Source organism: Benincasa hispida, chromosome 8, assembly GCF_027475165.1.
Source record: "Benincasa hispida cultivar pf3 chromosome 8, pf3_genome.v1.1, whole genome shotgun sequence".
Classification (NCBI taxonomy): Eukaryota; Viridiplantae; Streptophyta; class Magnoliopsida; order Cucurbitales; family Cucurbitaceae; genus Benincasa; species Benincasa hispida.
This window is the reverse complement of record NC_143485.1, coordinates 55,363,727-55,390,194: the sequence shown is the minus strand read 5'-3', so window position 1 is coordinate 55,390,194 and position 26,468 is coordinate 55,363,727. Positions and strand designations below refer to the sequence as shown.

Genomic DNA, 26,468 nt, shown 5'->3' with positions numbered 1-26,468 from the left:
GAAAATGCAAAAATTTATACAGAGCGCACCAAGCGCTGGCATGATCAATGCATATGTAGTAAGAGCCTCCAAGTCGGGCAGAAAGTCTTGCTTTTCAATTCACGTCTGTGACTCTTCCCAGGAAAGCTAAAGTCTCGTTGGTCCGGACCATTCATAATTTGACCAGTACTTTCGCATGGCGTGGTGGAATTATCAAATAACGACGGAACCAACATATTCAAGGTCAATGGGAAGCGAGTAAAGGCATATCATGGAGAAGACTGGCATCGCCAAGTCGACTCCATGGAATTAAGAAACCTTGAAAGTAGGTGGTCCCTGCGTTATCAGATGATCACAATTTATCAGGGATGCAAAGTTTATGAAAATCTCAAGTCTTCAGCTTTTTTGTCCACTACTTAGAATCATTCTACTTTACTATCTTTTCATTTTTCACTTCTATTGCTAAAAAAAATTTCCTTTTATTTTGTTAAAATAATTTGACCCTCTCTTTGTTTTCCTTACAACGATCGAGGCACTGGATTGCGAAAATGTTACGCGAAGCAACACTTATCTTATTCCATCACCGCAACCCAACAAAGAACGATCGTCGCAAGATGGATGCGTTAATACAATGTGGGCGACAGCGCTAAATTTGGGGGTGTACTCTTCCTTATCCTTACTTCAAATTTTGCACTATCACATTGCATATTACTTTCCAAAGTTTTATCCCGCATCCTCCTTGACTACCACAAACATATCACAAGTAGATAACTTTAGTAGTTTATCGCATGTATTCTTTGCCAAGTATGATTTCAATGATGAAAAATATGCTTCTATCTCTTTTGTATATACTAGAGTCAATGTAAATCTTAGGATAGTCACCTCATGAAATATTTCTCGAAGTTAGGGGTTTGCTAGCTTTCTTTCAAATTTTCTTTACAACGCATTCTATGACCATCGCATGACTTATTTTAACTTGTGGCAATGAGGACATTGTCATATTTTAAATTTGGGGGTGGGGTATTTATTTCCGACCTTGCTACAAAAAAAAAAAAATTTAATAACTCCACTGTCAATGCAATGGAAAACCCATGATAAGAGTTAAGTTGTGAAAGGCACTTACCCGTAGTTGGATGTCCGCATGACACACGTGGGGGCAAGCTAAAACGAAAGTAAGTCACCAGGATCAACGCATAAATAAATGACCACAACTCCACTGCCAAGTTGGTATGAGTTTAGTCTGAAAAAGAGTGCATTGCTCGTAGTTAGATGTCCGCATGACACCCGTGGGGGCAAGCCAAAACGAAGGCAAGCACTCAGATCGGCGCAAGGTCAGAAAAAAAAATAGTAATGAAGAAAATTTTTGTGCAAGGATAAATCATTTGACACCCCAGTGGAAAATTTTCTTTTTGAAATAAATCATGCGACGTTTCGGAATTTAGTAAAGTCCTTTTGAAAGTTAATCTTGAAATCCCTAAGTCTTAGAAGTATTTTAGGAAGAGATTTGAATAAGACTTAAGGAAATTCTTGCATATAGGATTTGAGCGAAGTATCCTTGAGAAATCTAGGGAAAGAAGTTTGCGGGTAACTTGCTAAAGGAATCTTAAGCTTATGCTTGAAGACAAGCATTGTTTAAATTTGGGGGTGTGATAATGGACAGAAATGCACGTTATCATAGTGCTGAATCCTTAAACAATGTCAGATTGCGTTGATGAAATATGTTAAATTGCGTCCATTAAGCATAAATTCTATAATATTGTGGCCGCATGCATCCAATGCATTAGAGCAGTTGATCTTTATATTTTTGTGCAGAATAATGCATTAACGCAATGCAAAGAATGTGATCATAGGAATACATTGGTCGAGCGCAACTTCACTGCAAGACTTTGCATTGATCATGCTCGCAAACATTCACCCAAGAAGAATCACTGCAACATGTTGGACGCATCCGGACGAAAGGACAATTTAGATCGATGGGATAGAAAGCTGACGGCAGTCGGATCCAAATTAAGTTGACAGTCGATAACGGTCACAAAGTACATCCAGCTTTATCGGTGACAATTATCCAGTGCATCAGTCAGGAATTAGAGCTGTCCCATCTATATAACCAGGAGAGAGAAGCCGCCTTTCACCTTTGATGCCCTATAAATACTAAGTGCATTCTTCAGAGAAGGGGTTAAGCAGTTGATTACCTCACCACCATTACAAGTTCATATCTCTATTCGTAGTTTTCTTTTTCGTTTTTACAGCGGAGTAAGAGAAGAGTGGTGACATTGGAGATTGTCCAAGGCAGCTCGAGAGAGAACCTTGAGGCATAAGAGCAAAGAGCGGGCTAACTCTCGTGAAAGCGAGAATATCTTTAGAGCACGAGTAGAAATAGTGTAACGCCTGGAAACAAGAAATTGCTCCAAGCTCTTTACTACACTTGCATTGTTATTATGTACTTGATCTTATATCTATTCAATAGAAGTTCTATTTCTACATCTGCTCACTCTCTTAATACGCATGAGTAGCTAAACTAGTTGAATGGGTTGAGAGGAACTAAGCAAACATGATCTAGGAAGTTCATTGCTTGTGATTGTCTTGTTTAATGTCGTGCAAAATACCCTTAGAGTTACTCGAGAGAGAATCTAAAGAAAGAATCTAATGTCTCGAGAGAGCTAGGTTAGAATCTGGACTCGAAAGAGCAAGATTAGGCTTGAATAAACAAGAGATGGGGACTTAGAGATAAGCTCTGTTTGTCACTTGCATTGCATGCATCCTAGGAATAGGAATGATATTATGTGGTCGCATATTTGTGTGAATGTCATGTTGTCATCGCAAAAATAGAGAGAGAGATTTATGTGTAAACCCTGTAGACTCGTCGCATATTTATCGCATGTGTTCTAGCCTTAGAAGCCGTGGCATTCACACCGAGAGGTGGTTTACTATTGTATGCATGTTGCGTGATCGCAAGGCATGAACGCATCCTAGGGAGTGTTAGCCGAAACCCTTCTCAACCCATTCACCGTATACTCATCGTAATTCTCATCTACCAACTCTTTTCGAACTCTGCCGCATTCTTTATTATTTTAATTAATGCAACAACAACCCAACACTTATTTATTCAATTGGTTACCGCACATTTTCATAAAAAATCTCCAACGCAACTATTTTCACAAGTCCCTGTGTTCGATCCTGGACTTACCAAGAAACTTAGAGGAATTTACACTTGGATTCCTTTGAGGAAACTTGAGTGCACAATGCAATCCACCAACACATATCATCCATAATTTCCACTTCATAAAATTCAAGCATCATATGTAGTATATGATGGAGGCACGCAAACGAAGGAATGTATTGGTAGTATGCGATGGCATGCGATGGATACGGCGACCTTGCTAAGGTATAAGCTCTGCAATGTAACGAGCTAAGATGGACGCATAGTGATTTTTCCTTGCGTTGCTCAGGCTTGCGGTAACAAGGTTCATGAGGTTGGTTGCGTTGGTCATAAGAGATGCGTTAGCAAGAACCTAGGTGATGGTGAGCTATGCCTTGAGGTGTTATGTTGAGAACCAAGTCGACCCAAAGGTTGCTATGCATTGGTAATGTGCTATGCGTTGGACATGTGCTATGCATTGGACATCCAAGGCACGTGGGAGCATAGGACAAACTAGTAGTATGCATTGAAGAAGTGTTGTTCATTACCCTAGTTGAATGCATATGAAGTTGGATGAATGCATATGAAGGATGAACGCATTCAAGGATGTCATCCGAACATGTGGTTTGTTGGGAAGAAATCTTAAGCCTTAAGCAAATGAGGTGGATACATAAGAAGACATGCAAAATTGAGGGCTATGCATTGATAAAAGGGGAGCAAGACACCTTGGGTTGCGCTGATGCAAGATTGCATTGATAGTGTAAGGAAAAGACACTTGGACATGCGGCCAAGAAAGAGGTGTCGGCCTTGGAGAGTTTTTGGATGCCTATAAATAGGGCCAAGGACTTTAGATGAGAACTCAAATTTTCTTCAAAGGGCATAAAGAAAAGTGTATTGGGAGGAGACTATGCGTTGATAGCAAGACCATGCATTGGTCAAGAGGTTCCAAGAAGAGAGATGCTGTTGGACAAAAAGGATAGGAAGTAGCATCAACTTGGGATGAAGAGTTATCCCAGAATACTTGTGCGTTTGGAGTGATTTCAAGGCCACTTGAAAGCTAGGAGAGTCTAGTTTTTAGGGTAGGGCTGCCGAAGAAGAAGCTCCAAGGAATCAGGCTGGAGAATGAGGAAAAGATAGAAGGGTCGAGCTCTCGGGTGAGCTTGGGCCAGCCTTGATGTTTTGATGATTCCGGTCAAACTACGAGGATTTTTGAGCTAATATTTTAAGTTAAACTTTCTAAGAAATTGTAGAACATGTTTGCAGAAGGAAGTATCTTAAATAAGTTATGGAACTATGAGTAATCTAAGCTGATAATTGAATCTGGAATTTAGGGTTCAAAGGGGAACCAAGGAAACCTAAGGAACTTCGGAAAGGAAAGTTCCTAACCAACCTAGGTGAGTGGTTATTGTTTTGTTGTATTGCTGATAAAATTTCTATATATAGGTAAATATATATATAAGGGATAATGTTAAATTGGCATGATCAGGGATATATGTTTATCATATTACTATGCTTGTTAAGATATTGTTTGTATGTTTGTTTTGGAAACTGAAATTGTACCCAGGATATATAGTTAGCATGCTTGAAAAGTTACTTGGCGGGAAAATATAGTCGGTTTTGGCTGGCAGAAAAATATAGTTAGCTTCGGTCGGCTAGTGGAAAAATAGTCGATGTGCACATTGGCGGGATAATAGGGTACAAGGAAAGTTTCCACAGGAATTGTTGTTGCCTTAGTATATATGTGAAAATGCTGGGGAAAATGTAGGATCATGTCAGGGATAACCAGTGGTAAACTTGGAGATGTTTACATTATATGATAACTAGTGGTCAAGTTGGGGTTGATTGTTTTAACCAGCGATTGAGCTAGGGATAATCTAGTGGTCTGGCTGGAAAAATAATATTGAACTTGTAGTAATGTTCTTGTTGATTATGTATTGATTGTGTAAAGCTACCACTCCCTGGGCTTTATAGCTCATGCTTTCCATGTTTTATGTTTTACCCCACCCAGGTAGCAGAAGGTGAGGAGTTCCAGGGTGCTGTTAAGGTCAAGGTCTGCCACATGCCACAGATACACTTTCGTAGGGTTTTACAGTTGTTCTTGTAAACTTTGTAGTATAAATGTTATATTGTTGTAATAAAAAAGGCCTATTTAATCAATTGTCACTTGCCTCCTTTACTTAATCAGTTGGTAGTTGAATTTGTTCATTGGTATCAAAATTATTTCCGCAAGAGTTATTAGGCAGTAAGTTTCAACAAAAGGGTTGAAAACTGTTGCAGTCATGTCCTTTCCTAGGCTTAGGGAGTAGTCTGGGGCGGGGTGTGATAGGACGGGATTCATTGTCCATCGATATAATGTTGTATGACTTAAGAACTAGAAATATTGAAATTAAAAAGGAACACAAGGATGGAGAGTTACTCATTGCCAGAGGGAGAAGTGAGAAAAAGATTAGGAAAGAAAAAGAGATGAGATCTAGGTCGAAATCCAAAGAGAAAGCCAGAAATTGTTTCTTGTGTCATAAAGAAGGAAAAATTTCCCTTTGAATAAGAGCATGGAAGCATCAGTAGTATGCATGCACGTGAACCTAGTGTAGCCAATGTTACTCATGGGTATGATTTAATAGAGGTCTTGAGTTTGTCCAATAGAAATATTCAAGATGTTTGGATCATGGATTCAGTGTGCAATTATCACATTGACTCCTAATTGGTATTTTTTTTATTGACTTTTAGAAAAATGATGCGGAAAAAATTTTGCTTGGTGATAATGGTACTTGTGACGTAAAAGGAATGAGATCAGTTCAAATAGTAACATATGATGGGTTGATCAGACTTACAAATCTAATTTCTACAGGTGAATTAGATAGAGCATGTTATTCTTATAAATCAAATAAGGGAGTTCTAAAGGTTATTCAGGGTTCTTTGGTTAAGCTGAAAAGGACCATGAGGAAAGACCTTTTGGAGAGTACTACAGTTTTAGGTAGTGTTGTTGTTGCATTTGGCAAAAAAACTAATATATCTATGTTGTGACATAAAAGCTTAGCTCATGTGATCGAAAGAGGTCTATAGGCTCTTTCACAACAAGGTGTGAAAGATATTGAACTCCTATTTTGTGAACATTGCATCATGGAAAAGTCTGCTAGAGTGAAGTTTGGAAAGCATTCTACAAAAGGTATATTGGACTATGTTCATTTAGATTTGTGGGGTCCTACAAATGTGCCTTTTATGATGGTTCAAGATACTTCATGTCAATTATTGATGATTTTTCAAGGAAGATGTTGATGTATCCACTGAAACACAAAGATGAAGTTTTTGGAAAATTCCATGAATGGAAGAAACAGGTTGAGAACCGAACATGTAGAACGGTCAAATATCTGAAGAGAGATAATGATTTAGAATTTTTTAATCACAAATTTGATAAGTTTTACAAATCTGAGGGAATCATGAGGCACTTTACTGTTACGTACACTCCACAATAGAATGGTTTAGCTGAGAAGTTTAATAGAACGATTAAGGAGCGTATAAGATGTCTCTTGACAAATGCTTCATTACCCTTAACGTTTTGAGATGTTGCCCAAACAGCTTGTTATCTCATTGATTGGATTCCGTTTCTACCTTAGGCTTAAAAACTTCTCAGAAGATATGAAGATGAAAAGATCCAAATTTGGATCATCTTAGAGTGTCTAGATGTTCAACTTATGTTCATGTTAAGGAAGAGAAGCTTAATAGGTGAGCACTGAAATTTATATTTATTAACTATCGTCATGGTGCTAAAGGATATAAGTTTTGGTGCTTGGAAGAGGGTAGAAATAAATGTATCATTACCAGAGATATAAATTTTAATGAAGCAGAAATATCGTTTTGTGTCAAAGAGTAGAAGAAATAGCAGATTGTTGATCATGTTGAGGCGGATATCATAATTAATTCTGAAGCACGACCATCAGTTAGTTCAGGTGAATCTAGTGATCAGTCACCACTGGTTTCACAAATAGAATCTTCATAGCAGTTTTGTTTTGATGGTGGACAACCTCAATATCAAAGGACTTTGATTTATGAGGTAGTTTTTGATGAAGAAAGTTCAAGTAACAATGACCTACATAACTATCAACTTACACGTGATAGGTCTCAGAGGGTGAGATAGGCTCCTACGAGGTATGGTTATATTGATTTAGTTGCTTATGCTCTTACTTGTGCAGCTGATAGTATTGAAGCACAAACTCTTACTTATGAGGAAAAAAATGTATCTGATTCGAAGGAACAATGGAAAGATGTTATGAAAGTAGAGTTGTTCTTGTTGCAGAAGAATCAGACATGGTTATCTGCTCTAAAGCCTCCTAATTAGAAACTCATTCAGTCAAAGTGGATTTATACAATCAACAAGGTACAAGAGGTGACAATAAACATAGGTACAAGGCTAGGATGGTATCCAAGGGCTACATACAAAATGAGGGAGTTGACTTTCATGATATTTTCTCTTCGGTGGTGAGACATCGATCCATTGTTTATTCTTATCTAAATTGTTCACTTTGATATGTTTCTTGAATAGATGAACGTCACCACAACATTCCTTCATGGAGAATTGGAGAAGGTGATCTACATGGCTCGACATAAGAGCTATAAGGTGAAGGGAAAGGATGACATGGTTTGTTGTCTTCACAAGTCCATCTATTTACTAAAGAAATTTCTAAGACAATGGCCTATTAGGTTTGATACCTTTATCTTCAAGCAAGCGTCTCATAAGAGCTCATATGATGCCTATGTGTATTGGAAACTATCTAAAAAAAGGTACATATATATACCTATTGCTTTAAGAATATGCTGACATCAGTGAACTCAATAGATTGTTAAGTAATGAGCTTGAGATGAATGATTTAGGCGAGTTGAAAAAGATCTTAGGCATGGATGTTAAAAGAGATCGGGAGAAAGTTTTGTTAACCATTTCGTAGGAGAGTTATGTGCGTAAACTGCTTGAGAAGTATAATATGTCTAGTTGTAAGGTAGTATTGACACCCTTAGCATCTCACTTTAGACTTTCTTCGTCTCAGTGTCCTACTACTGAACAAGAAAGGTTAGAGATGTCTAATATTTCCTATTGTAATCATGTTAGAAGTATTATGTTTCTCATGATATGCACTAGGTATGGCTTAGGTTATGCTATGAGTTGATAAGTAGGTTTATGTTAAGTCCTGGGAAGGAGCATTGGAATGTAATTAAATGAGTGCTTCGATATTTAAAAGGTAGTACAAATGCATCATTGTGTTTTAGTATGAATTGTGATAAATCGGCACTGTTGGAAGGCTTCACATATGCAGATTCTGTTGACCTTGATAAAAGAAGGCCTCTATCAGGTCACATTTTTCGATGGTATGGCAATGTGGTCAGTTGGAAGGTTGCTCTACAACTTGTTGTTGTCTTATCAACTACAGAGTTAGAATACACTTCAGTTTGTGAAGCTGTTAAGGATGTAGTGTTATAGAAAGACTCAAAATCAAGAAGTAGAACATCGTAGTTGGCAGTTGAACCGTTGTCGACCTCTTTCGGTTAAGTGTTAACCACCAGAGCTTCATCGTTGACTGAATTGCCTGCACATATATAAAGAAAATTGAATGTGAGATTAATATAAGAGTGAATAAGAAATCGAGAGAGCAAGAAATTTGTTCTATAATACTTTGAAGAGTAATAAAAGAGAACCTCCCAATTTGCACAGTGGACGTAGGCCTTTGGCCAAACCACTTAAACTCATGTGTCTTTTCTTCTTACCTCTACGATCGTTTATATTTTTCTAAGGTATCGTTTACACGATCGTGTAGTTCCTATCGTATCGTGTACACGATCGTTTAGCTCTGCGTTCAATCATCTATACGATCGTTTAGCTCCTTAGCTATCGTCTATACAATTGTCTAGCTTCAGTCAACTATCGCCTACACGATCATCTAACGCTTCCTCCAATCGTTTACTTAATTGAACTATCATTTAGTTCTAAGTGCATCGTCTTCACAATCGTGCAACTTTTGGCAAATGAAAAAAGATTTTGAAGCTTCAACATTCTATCTCCGTTGACTCTTGAATTTTTATAATCTGTTATATCTGAGTGTTTTGTGATTATTAATGTGAAGATATTGTCATCTGGGACAACAAGTGGTATCAGAGCTCAGTGAACAGTTCAAGACAGCTCTAAGATTTGAATTCTTAATTTAGAATAGTCAATCTTGAAGACCAAGAATGGCAACTACCAGATATGAGATTGAGAAATTCGATGGCAACACAGACTTTGAATTGTGGAAAGCGAAGATTAAAGCAGTCCTAGGGCAGCAGAAGGCTCTCTTGGCCATTACGGACCCTGCAAAGTACCTTGAAACACCATTTGAGGCAGACAAAGAGACTATTGAATCAAATGCATATAGAACTATCGTTCTCAATGCCACAGACAGTGTTTTGAGGAAAATTGTCGACTAGCCTACTTTCTATGCCCTGTTGAATAAGTTGAATGAGATATATCTCAACAAATAGCTGCCCAATAGAGCTTTCTTGACAGAAAGATTCTTCACTTATAAGATGGATGTAGCAAAGTCCCTCACGGATAATCTTAATGAGTTCAAAAGTTTGTCTTCTGAGTTCAGATCAATTGGAGATAATATTGGAGAAGAGAATGAGGCATTCATACTATTGAATTCTCTACCAAAATCTTTTAAAGATGTGAAGACTGCATTGAAATACGGTAGAGAAAGAATTACCACAAAAGCTATCATATCAGCTGTAAGAGTCAGAGAACTTGAATTGCAAATAACTAGGAAGGATCTACCAGGAGGTGAAGGCTTGTTCTCAAAGGGGAAGAACAAGAACAATGGGAAGGGCAAATAGAAAAATGGTGATAAGTAAAAGATAAAGTGCCATTTTTGTCACAAAATGGGGCACATGAAAAAGGACTGTTATGTTTTGAAGAGAAAATTGAACCAATAGAACAAGGGGGTAAACAGACCGAGGCTGCTGTAGGAGAAAATTCCCTAGTCTATTCAGATGCTTTAGTTGCTACTGAAGAAGGTGGAGACTAGAATACTTTAGAGACATCAGATTGGGTGTTAGATTGCTCAGTCCACATGACACCATCCAAAGGATGGTTTTGCACTTATAAGAAGTGGGATGGTTGGCTGATCTATATGGGAAACAATAACACTTGCAGAGGTGTGGGAATAGGGTCTGTGTCCTTGAAGATGTAGGATGGTTCAGTCAAATTGATAACGAAGTACAGTTGCATGCTCACGTAGGTTAACCACTTATTTTAATTAGTTAAAATAGGTCGTTAAACTTGTAAAACTAGGGTTACAAACTCAACCGGTATATAATCCTATCGAAGGTTGGGAGTATTTAAGTTGACGGTCTACGGAACACCTCCTATCTGGGGATTATGGCCAAATAATTGAATGTTGGTAACCAGTTTTATGAGTATTCATGAGCGATGTGAGGTAATAAAAGGGTTTATCACCTAGACATCATAGATTCAAGTCCTTTTATAAGAGTTATACATGGATAAACCACATAGACTTAGGGTTATTTTTAATTAACCGGAAAAGAACCCAAGTATGTAGTTACCCAAACATTAGAACTCTTCAGTGGTAGTGAATAACATCTATATGATAGAGTTATTAGAAAACTTCAGCGGGAGATTAATGACATACGCAATATGTTATTCTTAGCTCTTACGTCCCTAAGAGTTCACAGTCTGGATTTAAGCGGTACTTCGTGTCACCCTGGAAGTGACCTGCCTTCGGAAAGTATTTTTTAGCTTAAATTTAGATTCGGGTGAATAAGGGGAAGTTGTTCAAATAGAAATCCAGTGTATGATTTCAACTGCCACGTCTTCACATAGTTCACATCATGAGATTCATATGATGCTTCGTGTCATCTTAGAAGTGACCTTCCTTCGGAAAGTGTCTTGTATGAGTCAATACCAAGGTGAACGGAGGAAGTAGTTCATAATAAGTGGGTGAAGGCAATGTGTCAACATATCCTGCGGTCTCCTCCATTAGTTTGGACTGTGAAATTCCTATGTTGTGCCTGCTGGTTAGCTTTAGGCGGCCCTTTGTTAGTCGTTTAACGACGGCTATCCCCTCGGAGGGTTGTAACATAGGATTCGGAACAACTCAAGCTCCAGAAATGGATAGAATTTCTTTGGTCATTAGTGGCCTCTAACGTCCGAAAATGGCAGGTCTACACTTACAGAATTATTAATTGTTAATAATGTCTGACTAAAAGCGGTACTTAAATGACTATTAGAATATGAGTTATTCTGGAGGTAGTATTTAGTCAAGAATGTCTTGATGTAGTATCGTTGCAAAAGAATAATAAAAAAATTGCTAAAACTTGATTGGATATTTAATTTCAGAATGACAAGTTCATTAATACAAATGTTGGCGTTAGATAAATTTATTGGGGATAATTATGTGAATTAGAAATCAAATTTGAACACGATACTTGTGATAGACAATTTGTGATTTGTCTTAACTGAGGATTGTCCTCCCATTCCTAGCTCTAACACAAACCAAAATGTTCGGGAAGTATATGACGATGGGTCAGGGCTAATGATATAGCCTATTCTTATATCCTCGCCAGCTTATCTGATGTGTTGACAAAAGAATTATGAGGATATGAGTATTGCCAAAGAAATTATGGAATCTCTGTGAGGGATGCCATTAAGTATGTTTACAACAGTCGCATCAAAGTGGGGACCAATGGCAAAAGTAAACGGTAATCTCATGGTCGAGAGAAGTCAAGTTGGTTTTATTCTAGAATCTCTTCTGGAGAGTTTTCTATAAATTTTGAATGCATTTATGAATAAAATTTGACTACTCTACTGAATGAGCTACAGGTTTACTAGACAATGTTAAGAACAGAGGGTTTGGTGCCAGAAGTAAATGTTACTACTACCGAGAAGTGAGGAATGTCCTCCAAGCTTGAAGTTTCTTCCTCGTCGAAGAATAAGAGCATTCTTGTGAAGAAAGGCAAAGGGAAAGGGAAGAAGAAGCCTATTAGATTGAAAGGCAAGGATAGCGCTAAAAAGGAAAATGTTTCCACTGCAACAATGAAGGGCACTAGAGGAGACACTGCCCTTAATATCTTGTCGAGAAGAGAACAGAGAAAAGGTAACCAGGCTAACTTGACCCTGGGACCATTTGCTCAACTCATCCAGTAGGAGAAGTTGCTACTTGTTTTTTTTTTTGTTAAAACTTATATAGAACAAATTGTATATATTTTTGTGATAAATGAAATGTTCATTTTCAAAAATTATGTTTGTTCTAGCAACCTAGGAGCGTCCCCCTTCAGATGGATTTTGTGCAGTTGGTCAAGATCAAAGTTAACTCTAGAAATGAATAGGGTCACTTTAGGTTTTGCCCCAATCGGATTTTTTCCTTTCAGATTGGCTGCTTGGGGAAGATCTCTAGGAACTAAAATGGCAGGTCACACTTATGGAAAATTGTTAAGCAAGTTAATGATTTCTTGACCAAATCAATGATGGCTATCGTTATAGGAGCAGGAGTTGTTCTGGCATTAATGACTGGTTGAGAACTTCTCTATTCAGAGGACGGATAATTGACCTCCCTTCGGTGGCTTTTGTCCTAAGCCTTTGAAGCGTCATTGTGAAACTAGATGTCACATGGGGTTCATGTTATTTTTGCTAAACCTTATTGGATGTTGTTTGTTTTCCAATGGATATTTGCTTAAACCCTAACTCAGCTCAATGTGTTTTTGTTTTCAGCAATGCGTTTGTATTTTCGTTTAATGCCTCTAATTGGACCCGTTAGATACAGTGGAAAGAGTCTTGTAAAACGTATTTCGTGGTAAACGACCTTGTATTTGTCATGGTTGAGGAATGTCCTCAAGTCGCAACCCTTGATGCACCGCGAAGTGTTCGTAATGCATCTGAGGCGTGGATGAAGGCTAATTCATTGGCCCGACTTCACATTTTGGCGAGCATACTTGATGCTTTGGCCAAAAGGGTTGAGAACATTGTCATTGCATCCGAGATCATGGACTCGTTGCAATATTTGTTTGAACGCCAGTTCTTAATTTTCGAGCAAAAAGGGATGGATAACAAAATTAGTAGTGTCAGGTCCCAAGTTAAACTCCAAGAAGAGAAGGCAAGTGTTGCTGACTTTGTTAAAGTTCATAGAAGAGAAGTGTTATCTGACATGGAACTTGGAGTTTATTTAAGATCTGATACTGATCCCACTACTCTCCAAAAGAGGAGGATGTCTAAAGACAATAAATATGATTTATTGGTCTTGGAGACGTGTTTGGTAGAAAATGATGATTCTACTTGGATCCTTGATTCGGGTGCTACTAATAACGTCAGTTCCTCTTACCAAGGATTCAGTTCCTGGCAAATGTTGTCACAGGGAGATATGACTCTTCTAGTCGATACTGGTGAGGTTGTTTCAGCTATTGCTATAGGCAGGCTAAATTTATTTTTGGACAAGAAACGTTATCTGTTACTCGATAATGTTTTCGTAGTTCCTCATATCAACGGGAACTTAATCTCGGTTTCTTGTCTCATTGAACAAGGTTACATCATCTTCTTTTCTGAGAATAAAGTGTTTATTTTCAAGAATGGTATGAAGATTGGTTTTGGTTCAATGGAAAGTAACTTATATTTACTAAGGTCGTTAGTCATAAAAGCCTTGTTTAACACTTAAATGTTCAGTACAACGACAATAGTTAAAAAACCAAAGGTTTCTCCTAAGGAAAATGCCCATCTTTGGCATCTAAGGTTATGTCATGTCAACCTCAATAGGATTGAGTAGTTGGTGAAAAGTGGACTTCTAAAGAGTTTAGAAGAAAACTCCTTGCCGGTGTGTGAATCATGCCTTGAAGGCAAGATGACCAAACGACCTTTTACTGAAAAAGGTTATAGAGCCAAGGAAGTCTTGGAGCTTGTACATTTAGACCTCTATCCGATTTGTGTTAGAGCTCGAGGTGGGCATGAATATTTAATCTCTTTCATAGATGATTATTCAAGGTACGTGTATCTCTACCTAATGCAACGTAAGTCTGAAATCCTTGACAAGTTTAAGGAGTATAAGACTAAAGTTGAAAACTTGTTACGTAAGAAGATAAAAACACTATGATCTGATCGTGGTAGAGAGTATATGGACCTCCAATTCCAGAACTATATGATAGAACATGGGATTGCATCCCAACTCTCGGCTCTAGGTACACCTCAGTAGAATGGTGTATTAGAAAGGAGAAGCAAAACCTTGTTGGACATGGTTCGGTCTTTGAAAAGTTATGCTCATCTTCCAGACTCGTTTTGGGGTTTCGCAGTGGAGACTACATGCTACATTCTGAACAACGTTCCCTCGAAAAGTGTTTCTGAAACACCTTTTGAGTTGTGGAGAGGCTGTAAAGGTAGTTTACGCACTTTAGGATTTGGGGCTGTCCGTAACACGTGCTTGTGACTAACCCAAAGAAGTTGGAACCGTGTTCGAAAGTTTGCCTCTTAGTAGGCTACCCTAGGGAAACAAGGGGTGGATACTTCTATGATCCGAGTGAGAACAAAGTGTTTGTTTCTACAAATTCTATCTTCTTGGAAGAAGACCACATCCGAGATCATAAACCACGAAGTAAGCTTGGTTTACGTGAGATTTCTAGTGAGACTAAGACTACTGAGGATTCAACAAGAGTTGTTGAACAGACTGATAGATCAACAAGAGTTGTTGAGGTGGGTACATCTAGTGAACTAGCTCAAGAGTTGAGACTGCCTCGACATAGTGGGAGGGTTATAAACCCACCGAAGCGCTACATGGGTTTAACTAAAGTCCAAAATGTCATTTCTAATGACAACATCGAGGATCCATTGTCTTTTAAGCACATGCACCGCGTCGCTCCGCCGCCGTCAGCCGCAAAGCCATTCATCCACGCTGCCGAATGTCTCGGTGCCGGTAGCTACGTCGCACCAAATCAGAAGAAGTTCCACCGCTCGCAGTTCGTCCGCGCCGCCCGGATCTCTAGCCAGCCGTTCCGCCGCTCGCTGTTCGTCGCTGACCGCCGAGTCGCCCATTCTGTCACCCAGCCCGAACCGTCCAGCCTAGGTTCGCTTCACCTTACCGTCAGATCCGCATCGTCACGTCGTATCTGCGGTCTAGCCGTCAAATTTCTTCTGTTGCCACCACCGTTGCTTGTGCCAGAATCTCAGAGTCTTTGGGTAAGATAAAAGTTTTTAGAATTTTCTTTGGGGATTTTAGAATACCAAGTTGGTTTTGGCTAAAATTGTGAATGACCATCATGTTTGGGCCATAGATTTGAGTGTTGGAAGAGTTTCAAGGTCGAAAGTGGATCTTGCGGCGTTGCAAAAAGTTGTTTCAAATTGGTCATCAAACTTTTGGTTGTGGATTTGATCTTGGACAAAGCCACAACTTTGGTAAGTTAAATTGGGGTTCGTTGGATTAAATGTGGTATGTTTTGGTTTTGGCTCCAAAGATTGAATTCTAGTGTTTGTGTTTTGTGCTAGGGGAATTAATTCGAGAGTTACTTTGTTGGAGATTAATTGCTTGTGTTAATTTTGGATTTAATTTTGAGGTAAGTAATCTTACTACTGGAATTGCCCACGGGCTAGGCATTAGATGTATGCTAGCATGTTAAATGAAGGTTATGGCAGAATGACAGCATGAAAGATTGATAGTATAACATGATTAAAGTATGTTCTGTTACGAGATTCGAATTATTTATTTTTGCACATAGACAATTGAATGCTAGTATGAGATAATATGTGCTTCCATGGTTGTATTTGATCTGATGATGTTGAGGTATACATGCATGTTGTAGAACCATGATGATGAGGTATATGTGTATATTGTAGAGCCATGATGTTGAGGTTTATATGTATGTCATAGATTCATACAGTGATGATTATAATGTTGAGACTGTGTAAATGTCATTACTGATTAATTAGATGCCCATTAGATTTTGTGTTTCCTTCGGGATTCACTAGTTTGTGTTTCCTTCGGGATTCATCAGTGTGTGTTTCCTTCGGGATTCACCAGTCTGTGTCTCCTTCGGGATTCACCAGTCTGTGTCTCCTTCGGGATTCATCAGTCTGTGTCTCTTTCGGGATTCACCAGTCTGTGTCTCCTTCGGGATTCACCAGAGGTACTTAACTACAGTAGGATAGGACTCAGTCCTCTTCTTGTTTCATGTACATATATGTCCCATGAGGACTAGAGCAGTATATATGTTTCACCGGAGGTGGGTATCTAGAGGACATAGATGCCCAACTTGACCCCAATAGTGGAGTTACTTACTGAGTATTTTATACTCATTCTTTCTGATGTTATTGTTTCAGGTAAGGGTAGTGATGCACCGGCGATGGATAAGCGGAATTCGTGATTGAGCTACTGGGACTAGTTTTTACGCTTCCGCATCATGAGATTTAGAGTTCTTTTCATGTTTTGTTTAATTCTTAGTTTTGATGTTTAAACTTACTTTTAAGAATCGTTTTTCAGACTTATTTATTATCTATTATTATTTATGGGTACCCTACTATTGATTTAGTATTTGAATTTAATGAAAGTCTTTTGAACTTACCTTATTTAATTAGCATTTATTTCGTCATAACCGAGTGTCGTTTTGAGTTCCATGCATGCATGTATTTAGTAACGGCCTAACTTAAGTCCTAGGAGGTCGGATTGTTACATCAAGTCTGTCCTTCGGAAATCACTTATCTCCTACTAACTCCTCAATGTGATTAGTTTCAATCTTGTCCATAAATTTGTAAATTTTACTCTTCATTCCGGAGCAACTAATGCTCGGCCTTTTCTTTTTTTTTTTTCCCCCATTTTTTGTCTTTGGTGTTACTAAACTTTCACTTACAAAGGTAAAAATAATTATGATGTATAATTTTCAATTAACTTTAGTAGTGACTAATAAAAATTAATTTATTGAAATTTTTTTAATTAATTGGTAGTTAATTAACCCAAATAAGACTAAAAAGTAGGCTATAGTGAAAACTCAAAGGTAGAATCATAAAATATTGTCGAAATAGAAATTAAACTTAAACGTAAAGTTTACACATGTAACATTTGGAAACATTATATTTATTAGGAAATTTTTTTTAAATGCCAAAATTGCTAAAAATATTATTAAATATAACAAAGTATCCCAATCTATCAGTAATAGGTACTGATAGACACTGTCAGTAATACATGATAGTAGTCTATTATAGTGATATTGTACTATATTTATAAATAATTTTATTCATTTTATTATATTTGAAAATAATCCTATTTATTATTATTATTATTATTATTATTATTATTATATTTTATTTTTGTTTGTTATTTTTTAAAAGTGAGAAAAACCGCATTAGATGATATTTGATAGTTGAAAAGAATGGTATTGGAAAGGAAAATTATTTTAAATGGCAAAACAGTTAAAAATATTTTCACATATAACAAAATGTCACCTTTTATCAGTGATAGACACCGTTAGATCTATCATGTCTATAATGATAAATGATAATAGACTATCAGAGTCTACCATTAATAGAAAGTGACATTTTATTATATTTATAAATATCTTGATTTATTTTACTATATTTGAAAACAACCCTATAGTACATAGTACATCTACACAAATATAGGAGAGCAGGGGAGTAGGTATTGTTTTAATTTTCTATTTATATGGGTTAGGAGTTCATGTATTTATATGGGTAGATGTGGTTAGGAGTTCATGAATAAGGGCACAACACAACACAACACACCATGGGTGACCACAAAGTTATAAGCACAGCATTCATTCGTCCCCCATCATCACCCACCAGAAAAACACCTGCATCCAAATCTACTAAAAGCTCCTCCGATCAGGACGTTCAAGCACAGCCACATACTCCAGATGCATTCCTCGGTAAGAGGCCGGCGCAAACTAGCCCCATCGACACCTCCCAACATGAGCGGCCAACTCGAAGGCCACGAACCGACAACTCGGAGGGTTGGAGCTTCGGTGTCGTCGCCCCAATGGATGATCTGATAGTGAAAGTTGAGGAAATGGTTAAGATGTTGAAAATGGTGGTCAGGAAAAAGGATGTGGTGAGTGATCCTTTGTTGGCTTGTTTCGTGTCTGCGCAGACTCTGCTCATTGGTTGCACTGCCGAGCTTATGTCAATTAGATCAACCAGAAAACCAGCGGCACTAGATCACCAGCTTAATAAAAGTTCTAGTACATTCAGATCTATTACTGATGGAGCTGCTGATGAAACTGGAGAGAAAAAGAAGAGAAAGTATAAATCCAAGAACTAATTAACCACAATCCTCCCACAATGCAATGCACGACTAGTTCACCACCGCTGTGAAGGTTCTACTTGCTTTGTTTCTTTGTTTCTTTTTTGTCCCCTTAATAATGTAATTTTCATGCTCTCTACTCCTGATGCTCTCCAAGATTAACGCAACATTTTTGATAAACAGAGATATCTATGGGTGAGGGTGATGACAGAGATAACTTACAGTCTCTGTTCTTGCCCCTATTTTCATTTCTCATCTCATGGGAAATTTTTTCCTATTTAAATGGTTAATCCCTTATTATTTATCATTATTTAAGTTATTAATTTCTCCTAAGAATGTTAATCTTAAATGTAATAAAATTTAATTTTTTACATTGTATAATTATTTATACATAAGGATTTAAAAATTGTTCAAATGTATCGAACTATTCATATAATATCATTATCCATATATAAGAGTTCTATGGTATATATGATTTAACTTTTCAAGTGTTTAATTTTTAAAATAAGTTATTTTCAAGTTTTTCAATATCATTATCTATATCGGTCCTTATTTTGCTCAGAAAAAATATTTTTTCTCACCCTCACCCCATAAAATTTATCTTTCCATGTGGATTTGGCAAACGGCCAAAATTTATTTATTTCTTTTTTTTTTTTCAAAAAAAAGATACATTTTGTGCCCGTAGATGTACTTGAATATCTCAAATATCTCCACTAGGTGGACACAATTCTTAGTACTCTCATTATATCCCACTTTTGTAATTAATATTCAATGAAACCCGAGGAAGCATGCAAAAGAGTAAAATAAAGAGGAGGACTAGAGATAAGTCCATCAGAGTTAATCAGTACATTAAATGTTACAAAAAGCAGTCAAATTGAGGCGATGGTAGAAGGTTCGTATTCCTTAAATAGGCCCCTGCGAGGGTGCAAGTGTCTTCCCATAGATTTGTAATATTTTTACTAGTGTCCTTGAATGTGTGATTGTTCTCCGTTCAATCTAAAGAGTCCATAATACAGCGGTCGAGGTGTTGAAGAAAACATTTTTTTTGTTGGTGGTTTGTTTGATCGAGTAGAGGTCTTTGCAAAGTGTTTGGATAGAGTTATTTCTATTGTGCCACCCCATATGATTAGCCATCTTGGCTCACAAGTTCGAAGCAACTTTGCAAAGGCTTAAGAAATGTTCCATATTTTCATCAGGGGGCACCAATAAGGATTGAGAGAGAAATTTGGGAGCTTTTTCTATAACACTTCCATTGTATTGATGCTTTCATGAGAGAGTGTCGAGCAAAATTTTGCATTTTTTAGAATGTTGGACTTCCACAAATTCCTGTAGATGGCTGGCTCAAAGGGACGTTCATCAGTTGATGTTGGGATGTACATCATTAAATTAAATTAATGTACATTGGACCAAATTAAATTATATTAATAAAAAAAATACATTTAGATGTGTATTATATAATATTTGTCGGTTGATTATACAAACACTATGCCAATTAAACGATACACATTTTAGCATGGATTGTTTGTTGAAACTTTCTTATCTCAAAATTGTTGATTTAGTCCTTCATTTAATACAAAAACTAAACTATTTATAGTTAAAAAAATATATAAGGATTAAGATGTAAAAAAGTCTGAAAATATGCATGCTACGATCTGAATTAAATTTTATATGAGCTTACCTTAAACGTGACTCAAACCCATTCAAGTGCTAATTTCACCTTTTCCTACCTAATTAAAATATATATATATATATATATATATATAAATTTAGATAAGCGGAAAAAAGTAGCAAGTGGTGTTCTGATATCCGAGTAACTGTGCACAACACTGATGGATTGAGTTTAAAGATCATATATTCTTTGCATGCCCGTTTAGAAAAGCTATTTAGAGAGACCCACTTTTGTGCGGAGGGTGCTCCCATGAGACCTCGTATTGAGATACGAGCTCAATTGGATTTATCATTTTAATATAGGTATAATCGACCAAGGCACATCAGGTTTAGATAGTAGCTTGTTGTGTTGTTATATTTTATTATTGATGCGAGCATAATATACCCGTCCATGGAGCTACCTTGTATCTGAAAGAAATCAAACTCGAGATTTCTATGAGTAATGAAATATAGATCATTCCAAATTACAATCATGAATGAACATTACAAATTATAGTCGTAAAACAAAACAAACAGTTATGCAATTACTACAGAAATTACAACATGAATAACTACAAATGAACAAGGAGAAAACTCTATGAACATTTGTAAACTCGTCTCCACGCTCCTTGCTCACGAACACTCGAACACAGCAACCTCGAACGCTCTAACAACACGACGGCAACACTACACGAATAGTTCGCGCTCGTTCTCAGCGATCGCCTTGGTCACGAACTCCTCAGCAATACGAACGGCCTCCATAGAACCTCGACGATGTCGAGTTGAGTATGACACCACCAAGAAGGTTACCTTGGTATTCTTGGTGTGAGAATCCAAAGAGTGGGCTCTGTTCGGACTTGGTATGAGGCAGACGGAGGAAACATCGATCGTGTACACGATTGGGCACGTGGGAGATGACAAAAACCTATCACATAGGTCGATGCCCAATCGTTTAGCTAAAGCTAAGCAATCGTCTAGCAAAAGTTGTGCGATCGTTTAGCTCGGTGTTTGTCACCTAAAAACACTACACGATCGTTTAGAATAACACATTGTCACTTAGTAAATCTAGTACTTACTTGACAAGCGCCTGTGAGTTTCTTTTTGCCGAGAGAAATCTCTAATCAATTTTTGCCAAAACTTACTAAAATTAGGAAAACAATTTTCCTTTTAACTCACGGTTACCATGAATCACCAATAACCCCCACTCAATTGGTTATTAAAGAAAAAGAATTAATTATCCAATAATTAATATTATTATAAATATAAATGATAACCAACTTATCATAATATATTTATAATCTATAGTTTTAATATTTCATCTCATGAAACATATAAACCATAGTTCTTTTTCTATTCCATGGTACTTAATGTAAATCTTATTTACATCAATCCTCCACTAGATGTATCTCATACATCAAACCGATTATATCATATATAATCATAATACCTCTTGTAAATTTGAACATTTCAAATCAACACCAAGAACTGATCCTCAACTAAATCCATTGAGCTACCAAGGGGACCTTATGGACCTGTAGCTCGAAACTCCAACGGTACGTAAATAATTGACTAAACTCTTTAGTCACGGGATCCACCATCCATTAACTGCCAGGCACTCCACTAAAGACCGACAGCTGAACTTCTTACCACAGATATATTATGTGTCCATCTTAACCAATCAGTAGTGCGATAACCCCTCACAGATCGCTCGTAAGTACAACTCGGCCAATAATTGTTATGCCTCTGTAGTTACATCTGTCTCCTTAAGTACCACTGATCCCTCTAATGAACATAAGTCATAGTCCTACTATGACTGAGTCTTCTCTTCCAAAGAGAAGTTGTGGTCACTATGTTCAAGCCTTGGAATCAGCTCTTAAGGGAGCAATCTCTCTATTTATCCCTGCTTCCGGAAAGGAGTGAATTCCATCTTGTGGATCGAGTTCCCAGCTCCCTGATTAGACAATCCCCAAAAACGTAGGCATGTTGAGTTCGCAATCTGGCCACTCTCACCCATACTAATCAAAGGACCACCTTCAAAAGCAAGGGTTCCCAAAACACTCAGGATTGAGATCGTGTCACCTATAGTCGTTTAGGTGAGATGCAAGTCTCTAGTATCAACGACGTTATATACAGAGTCTAGTTATCTCATGGTCCAGGTCTTATACAAACTCTTTGTATAGGACACCCCCGCTCGTACGTCTCCACATGAATGGTTAGGATCTACCATCTGTAGTAGTTTACAACACTTGTAAACCTCTACAAAGCGGGTCGTATCCGTAGTGTCACCAGGATCAGGTATCCCACCTTAATCTTATACTACATACCTATTTAGGTTATCACTTAAGACATGATCCACTTATATATCACATATACATGCTTAAGTTCACATAAGATAATCAAGGAGGTTTGTTTATTGGATATGAGTAAATGCCAGAATTAAATAACACTTATTTTATTCATTAAAACAATGTGTATCTTTACAAAACAACGAGACTCTGGGAAAATTAGGACACCAATCCCAACAGTGTCCTCTTCAAGCGTGGTTAGTCTAGCTGTTCAGTATGAAGTTTTAGGAAGACTGAGAGAGTTCTTCTTGGAACCTTTCTCCTTGAGTTGTATGTACTTCATTTTTTGAGATTGGTAGTTTTTGCCATTTTTTGTTTTCCTTTTTACCGAGTGATGCATTGTTTGTACACCTTGAATCCACTCCTTTCTTCATTCTATATATCTATATATACTATCTAAAATGGGCTATAAGGAGATACTTTTGATTTCTCTTCTTGCTCATTTTAGTTGATGATCATAGGATATGTAAGATAATTTCACATTTCAATTATTAAATGAAAAAATTTATCATATTCTTTGGCCTTCACATTGAAAGAAGAAAAAAAATTAAATACACTCGATCTCTAATCTCTAATTCACGTTAAATGAAGGAAAAAATTTATCACATTTTATCTCTAATTTCTAATTTAGGTTAAATAAGAAGATTTAGAAAAAAAAATCAATTTTATCCTCTAGTGTCTAATATGTATTATCTAAAATGTGCTACAAAGGAGAAATATTTGATTTTCCATTTTGTCCCTTTTAGTTGATGATCATTGGGATATCTTACGTAATTTCACATTCAAATAATTAAAAAGAAAATCTCATTTTATATGTAATATCTACTCCACATTAAATAAAGGGAAAATAAATTTTAAAAATATACTTTATTCTCTAATCTCTAATTCACGAAAAATTATTATTTTAAAAAAAACATTCTATCTTTAATAATCTCTAATACTCTTTAAGAAAAGAAAAAAAAAAAATCATATTTTATCCTCTAATGTCTTATTCATGAAAATCTTTTTCTTTTAAAAGTTTAAAAACAAATGACATTTTATCCTCTAATCTATTATTCAAATTTTGTTTTTAAAAAATCATATTTTATCCGGAATAAGGACCAAAACTTAGGGACCAAAAAGGTATTATTCCAATTTTTATCTAATAATTTTAAATGTGAAATTTTTTTTTTATATCCCTATGACCATCAACTAAAAATGGTAAAAGATGAAATCAAATGTTTTTCTTTTAGATAGTATAGATTTCTAAAAACCGAATGACCAAATGCACCTATACCTAATAACTTTGGGACCAAAAAATGTATTTTTACCCATTAATTAATTTATATTGACTTAGAAAACAAGTAGTTAATTTATATTGACTTAGAAAACAAGTAGTTAATTTATATCGACTTAGAAAACATGTAACATGACATTAAATTATTAATTCAAACATAAGTTAGTAGATAATGTATCAAGTAATTTTCATTTTTAAAAGACTAAGGTTCGATACATGTAATAGTTGAAATAAACATGATAAAATAAACTACAAATCTGAACACAATTGATCAATTGATTAAGAGTCCAGACGACATGTTGTTGAATCAAATCTTAACAATATCCAAACAGCTATATACAATATTTTGTGTGAAATAAATAAGTATCCTATATATGCAGCTCATATACATAATTGACAGATCTGAAAGATGCGAAGTGTGCAGGAGGCCCATATGGAAAGCTCAGTGCAGACTTCCCTTAATGAAGACCAGCATATTTCTTCTTCTTCTTGTCGTTCAAAAGCCACTGATAATTCTGAACCAAATGAAGGACAAGAACCAACCACTCCTTCAACAGCTAAAAGGCCTCTTCTTAACCATGAATTGGGATCTTTCGTTGCCGTCCGTATAAAGTATGGAGAAGAAGAAAATGAGCATTCAATTCCTGCCAACTGTATGTTCATCCATCTACATATTCCTCATTAATTTTCTTTTTTCTTTTTTTCCCTTTTTCTTGGTATTATGGATTGTTTGTTTGTAGGTGCAACAATGGGAAATAAAAGATACATTAAAAAATCTGTTGAGTTATATCAAGCTGCTTTAAAGGGAGATTGGAAGACTGCCAATAAAATATTTGACGAAGATCCATCATGGTCCACGAAGAAGATAAAGCAATGGTTGACAAGAATCCCAATCTTCCAAATATTGATGATGGTGGTGATCTTAAGTGCATCCCAGTTTTGGCCGCTGTAGTTTACAAACGCAAAGACACATGGCTTCCTATCTTTTCTCTAACACTGATTTTGATGCTTTATCTCCTGAACAACAATTTGAACTTCTCTTAGCTACAATCGACAGTGATTATAATGGTTTTGCCTCTTCCAAATCCTTGTTTAATAACATATATAGAGTATCAACTTAAGTTAATTTCTTTAATACTCTATAAATTCAATGTTCTTAATTAATATATATTTCTTTATTGTAGATATAGCATTGCATATTCTGGAAAAGAAACCTAAATTAGCAAAGGAGATGGTGAACAAAAATGATGACACGCCTTTGCATATACTAGCCAGAAAGCCATATGCCATCGGTAGCAGCAACGAGCTTAGCTTCTGGAAAAGCATATAAACTCTTGTAATTATACACATCATCAACACTATTGCTTTCCCATTTGGATCATATATATAATACGATATACTGTATATATTTTATCATCATTATATCTTTATGTGCTTTAATTTTTCTAGGCTTCAACGGGATTTACAAAACAGCTGTAATGCAGACATTAGCCCATCAAGTTGTTGAACGTCTATGGGATTCGGTTGTCGAGGTTCTTTCAACACTGAAGCTAGACGAGTTCATAATAAATCTCTCAAGTTTATTGCACGATGCAGCAAGAGTTGGAAATGTTGAGTTCTTGATAATACTCATTCGCTCCTATCCCGATTTGATATGGATAGTTGATGAGGATAAGAAAAGCATATTTCACGTAGCAGTTGAAAATCGACAAGAAAATGTGTTTAGTCTTATATATGAGATAGGAGGGCTGAAGGATTTCCTTGCCCATGGATACAATGATAAGGATAAGTTTAACATTCTATGCCTAGCTGGAATGTTGACATCTCCATATCACCTTAGCAGAGTGTCAGGGACAGCTCTACAAATGCAACGAGAGCTTTTGTGGTTTAAGGTATGTCATTCTTGATGCATAGATTTTATTTTATTTTTTTTAACAATCTGATTTAACATTCTCCGCTACATACATTCTTTCGAAATGTTGTACTTAACTTCAAGGAAATGGAGAAAATCATTATCCCATCCTATTATAGTATGAAAATAACAGAAGACCATGATCATGCTGGTCAAACACCTCGTGAACTCTTCACAAAAGAGCACAAACACCTACGGAAAGATGGGGAGGAGTGGATGAAAAACAGTTTGCACATGCTGGTGGCAGCTTTAATCGCAACGGTGGTTTTTGCAGCGGCATTCATGGTTCCAGGAGGCAACGACGATAAGGATCACATTCCTATTTTCCAACAAAATCAGGCCTTTACAGTGTTCGTTATATCAGATGTTGCAGCTCTGGTGACATCTACAACATCTATACTCACATTTTTATCAATTTTGACGTCACGCTATGCAGAAGAAGATTTTTTGATATGGTTGCCGAGCAAGTTATTGTTTGGGTTAGTGACACTATTTGTTTCTATAATATGCATGGTAGTGGCTTTCAGTGCAACCTTCTTTATTGCGTATCATAAAATAAAGGTGAAGATTACATTGATCGTTGCAGCAGTGACCATCTTTCCAATTGCCTGTTTTTGTATGTTTCACTTAGCTCATTGTAGATATATTGCGGTCAACTTATTGGCCTCAATGTTCTTTGAGAAAACACAAGAAAAGTCTATTTTAGTACAATTACACGAATGCACATCTATCTAGCTTTGTTGTTTTTCTAAGATGTCTATGATCATGCAATAATGAATCTATCACATTTGAAGTAAAGAATGTATCGTAAGGATAACGCACTAGCTATTTAGCCCATTGAGGGCCAAATATTGTTGGTTACGATCGAGTTGTACTATTTGTTATTTATAAATCCTCCTCCTATGTA

At 36.6% G+C, this 26,468-nt stretch overlaps 1 pseudogene; it reads left to right on the top strand.

Moving 5' to 3' along the window:
• The first annotated feature begins 24,498 nt into the window (after positions 1-24,498).
• On the top strand, positions 24,499-26,267 carry LOC150034696 (uncharacterized; annotated as a pseudogene).
• Positions 26,268-26,468: the final 201 nt, after the last annotated feature.